Consider the following 4,937-nt stretch of genomic DNA (forward strand, 5'->3'; position numbering starts at 1 on the left):
GTGTGTGTGTGTAGGTAACGCTGATACACATCGAGCCACATTGCTCAAAATTAAAAGTATTGGACAGCATTGTTTCAAACAGAGATTATTCTTCGAAATCGAGAAATAAATCATTGAATTCCCAATGTTTGGAACTGATCTAAAAGTTTAAGTATACGATCGCAGACGACGCAGACTGCAACATTGCGCAATAATCCGCAACTTCCTGTATCTTTGATGGTTTCCAGTTTAGACGCATTCGTCGCAAAATATCCATCTTTCTACCCTTTTTCTTAACGAGACATGCGTTAACATTTTTTTTAAAAACGTTTTTTTTAAAAACATTTTGATTAAGCTAGTAAAGAGAAGAATAATGCAATCTATTTGACAATGATAGAAATAATGTAAATGATAATATATAAAATAAATTACAATTAGTGATCGCATTTAATTTTTTATACAATATAACGTTATCGTTATAAAAATTATAACTCTTGTACTTTTTTTCATCGCTCCTTCTTACTCATACTCATTCTTCTATTTCATTCAATAATTTGTTAGAGCTACGCGAGACGAGCGATGATGAATGTTTGATACAGAAAATTGTTAAACGGCAGTTTAACGCGACGGCGAATTAAAGAGGGAAAATTCACGATGAGCGAGCATGCATGGGAAGGACTGATGGTTTTCATTGTTATATCAGCGAAGTTGACGCGCGCCGCTTCGCTCAGATATAGAATCGCCTCTACTTTCGCCGTCGCGCTGTCCGTTGCGCGCGCGCGCGCTACAATCGATACCGTCCGGAAAAAGAGTAGTCGGGCGAAAGTGTACATACGCGCTCGTAGCAAAGAGATGCGAGAGGAACGTGCGAGATATTATGTCAATGAAGGGAAGGGAAGGGAAGGGAAGCGGGCGAGCACGGGTGTTGCTTACGAAACCTGCCAACGCGCGCTTCGCTTCGCCGAAAAGTCAAGGCTTCTGTCAAGGATGTACGGTCGGTGTGTCGGAATGTTCGAGATACGTTTCCCCCTTAAGCTGTCGATTTCCGCGAATTGTTTTTCGCGCGCGATCCGACGACAGTTGGTACTTTTTTTAATTCTCTTATTACCAACTCTTAAATTCTTTAATCAATCTGGTATAAATACCGTCGAGTATATAATGCATTCACTCGCGAAAGATATTGAATGGTTATATAGGTGCGCGTAGGTAGAAACGCTTCGATACTTCCTCAAGTCGATCGATACCTTGTTTATACCAAGTATTTTTAACATCGATAACTTGGCTTATTTTTATCGGGGAATAAATTCGATAGTAGATATCTCTACGAAGAAAAGAAACTTTGAAACTTTGCTAACATATTTCGTGATGCCTGTTACATGCATGCGCGCGATTTACAGACTCCTCCCTCCAATCCCTCCTCACTGATTTTGGAGTCGCGCGTCCAGACGTGTGTCCGGTTCGAATCATAAGATCAGTAAGATGGCCCAGGACCACCCCGTCAGCCGTCGAGGGCCAATCGAGGGGTTACACGCTGCGCGATAACCGTCGTTTTTGTCCTCTTCGTCATCATCGTCATTGTATGAAATGACTCTCTCTCTCTCTCTCCCTCTCTCTCTCTCTCTCTCTCTCTCTCTCTCTCTCTCTCTCTCTCTGCAGCACTGCACTGCTGTGAAGTGGAACTCGCATGCGTGTGGCAAAGTTGTTTGTGCAGAGTGCACATAGGGAGGAGAGTCGCTGACTCTGAGTCGCGCGCTGCGAAATACTCCTCGCGGTCCTCGCTGCGCTGGGTTCTCGGTTCTCGGGCTTTGCGAATGGTCGGCAAGAGGGGCAAGAGGAAGTTAGAAGAGCGGTCGCGATAGGAGTGGGGGGGGTGAAAGAGATGCGAGACCCTGCGCACCGGCGCGACGGTGAATGGGTGAAGCTAGATGCGAGGGCGGGAGTGGGTACGAGGCACGGAGGGGGAAAGGGGGAGAAGGATCGAAAAAGATATCTCGACTCTATGATGTAAGGGGACAAGGGGTGTGCTTATACGCGTGTTTACGTTAGCCGGCCAATAAGATGTCCTCCAGCTCCGGCTGCGTCACTGCGAAAGAGTCTTTGCGCTCGGCACACACACACACGCACACGCACACACGTACGCCTAGCGCACTTATGTGTGAAACGAGTATTATTCAAGTACACTCCGTCTTCTCGATACCACCGAGTATTCTTAGCGCTCGTACTTTACCTTCGACCGTAGCAAAATAAATGGTCAGTGAGAATATACGCACTAATTTATTTTAGCTATTTATATTGTGTCTCTAATATTATCTATATATGGACACTTGAAGAGATAATAGCGAATAGAGAAAGTGCGCAGATTCAGTCTCTATGTTAAATATAAACAACTTGTCAAGTTATTTTCTCTTTAATGCAAGAGTCTTTATTGATTTCCTAATGAATTAGAAATTCTTAAATGTTACTATTAAAATCAATTATTGACGTTTCTGGAGAAAGTAACATCGATGGATTCTATTCGCGGTATCTTTTAAATTAATTTATCGCTTCTCTATTGTAGCTTGATTCTCGACGCTCTCGCGAAAGTGTCGCGGAATTGCGCGAGAGCCCCAATTCTTGCGTCATTGTTCTTTCCCTGCCACCTGAATAGTAAGTTGACGCGAGTATCGCGAGACCGATCACGTCGTATTCGCGACGACCAAGGTGGGGGAGTTGGCCACGTAAGTTACCCTAAAGGAAACATCCTCAAGGTGGACGACCATTAATGCACTACTATACGCGATGACTCAACTTATATCGCGCGAGAGCCGTAATAATACGAGGTGTGCGATTAAGTCTTGAGAAAAAACTTTCGCTCGCGCGCGTTTCGTTTTTTCGCTCGCGATTAACGCTATCGAGAGATCGTCTGTTCTTCAGTATCGTCTGCATAAATCTTAGTGAAAATTATATCGCACTTTCACGGCACGGAAAGAACGATTTTGCTAAAGTATTAACAAAATCTAGCTAGATATAGATTTGAAAATAATTTTGTTGTTAAGCATTAAAACAATTATGTAGAAATTTCAGGCACGATGAACAAAAAGTTTAAACATTCCAGCAATCAGTTCGAGCGTCCTACATTATTTTGATGGTGTAACAAAATTATCTTCAGATTTATATCTATCTAAATTTTTACATACTTAAGCAAATTGAAAGTGTTACATAAAGTTTGTTTGAACCAAATGAGAGTAATTGAACGAGTGAACTGTGCGATGATTATTATTTCAAGCTTGAATAATATTGAAATTTGATTTTGATCATAATTGAATTTCTCTTCAACTTTCTTCTTAACGTGGTAAAGTTTTAAAGTTACCATCTTTGGACGAACGTTTGAAAAGAATTTTAATTTCTATTTGGTCGCAGACGGCAGTGCCGTTGTTTTGAGCCGCGTAACAAAAAGATCGATGGTAAGAGAGAAGAGAGCTAGGCTGTCCCGCACAGCTGATGCCATTTTTGCTATTGTTGCGTATTCAACACAGCAGCGAATCGACCCGGGTTCCTTGGATACGGCACCGGGGGCGGCGGAGGGAGGGGGTGCAATTCGCAAACGCGTGTCAGATGCTTTCTCCCGCAGTATTTCCCACTGCGCGAGGAACGATCGATCGCCCCCATTGCGTGCTTGGTACACGTATCCCGACCGTAATTGCCATATCTCCGTCGGCTGCTGCGGATTTCCTGCGAAATACATTACGTTTCTTTACATCGGTCGCGTCGGACGGCGGGCGTCGGGCGCACTTAGACCAAGGTTTACAAATTTTGTTTATCGTACAGGTAGTTTGCACTTTCACGCGAGAAATTCTAAACGAAAATCATTCTTTACAATGTCTTTATTGTAAGAATTTCTCCTGGAAACTTGACATTTTTCAAAGTTACCTGAAGTGTACTTGGGAAGTATACGATCTTTGAATTTATATTTACAGAAATTATGTTGTATAGATACAGATGTAAAATTTTTAGAAAACTCTCAAGTACGCATATTTTATATGTCCGAATAATTAAATATTACATTATATTTCGATGTACATTCATCATTTCTATAACTTATCTATCATGTACTTAACATTATGTTTCTTCTGTACTTTATATACAGTTGTTTGAATTTATAAACCGTGCATATAATAGCGGGTCAATAACCAGTTGTTATTGAACACTTATCCTAAACTTGATACAACTTGATACCGTAATTTCTTTCTACCACACATCTGGCGTTTTCAGTCCGCCTCTATCAACCTCACAGATAATGATAAATGACGTACCAAATCGATGCTAACAACGCGCATCTTTGTTTTTTTTTGTTTTTTCCCTCCCAGTATACCGGTTTACGTTGTATCACTCATTTGCGTGTTAATTCATTCTCATTTATGGTTAGAATACATGGAAATACACGGAACGTAATTGCCGTCGATTACGCGGAAAATAGAGAGAGACTGAAACATAGAATATTCCGTGAAGTTACAAGTGTTTCGTTCGTTATCGCGTGACCTCCTATCGTGCTCACCGCCGAGTCTGTAACGTAATTAGTTTCTACTAGTATATCCGAGAAAAAGAAGTGGAAACCGAATAGTCAATGAAAGCATCATTCTAATACTACTCGTAATTAACTGAGCGAATTCTTTTAAATTTCTTTGTCACTCTCTTATATTGTACAGTTGTGCATCATAGTGTCCAGACGCTAGACACATTTATTTTTATTTTCTCTTATTCCTATTTCCCTGTACGATTAATTCTAATTTGCGACTCTATTTTCGTGTTGATTTTCTGCAATCTACAATTTGCAATGATTTTAGAAAAAGAAAATGTTGAGGATTTGAATAATTCGATCGAAATAATTTTACGGAGTAGGATTCTGGATTCTACAAATTTAAATTGAGAGAGAGAGAGAGAGAGAGAGAGAGAGAGAGAGAGAGAGAGAGAGAGAGAGA

General features: G+C 41.0%; 1 protein-coding gene across 1 annotated transcript in view; it reads left to right on the plus strand.

Moving 5' to 3' along the window:
- LOC108684237 (LIM domain-containing protein A-like) overlaps positions 1-4,937 on the plus strand; it is a gene marked incomplete at its 3' end in the record, with an annotated part of 49,102 nt that overhangs the window by 13,514 nt on the left and 30,651 nt on the right. The gene's annotated exons all lie outside the window — the stretch shown is intronic.

Source organism: Atta colombica, unplaced genomic scaffold (genome assembly GCF_001594045.1).
Source record: "Atta colombica isolate Treedump-2 unplaced genomic scaffold, Acol1.0 scaffold13, whole genome shotgun sequence".
NCBI lineage: Eukaryota > Metazoa > Arthropoda > Insecta > Hymenoptera > Formicidae > Atta > Atta colombica.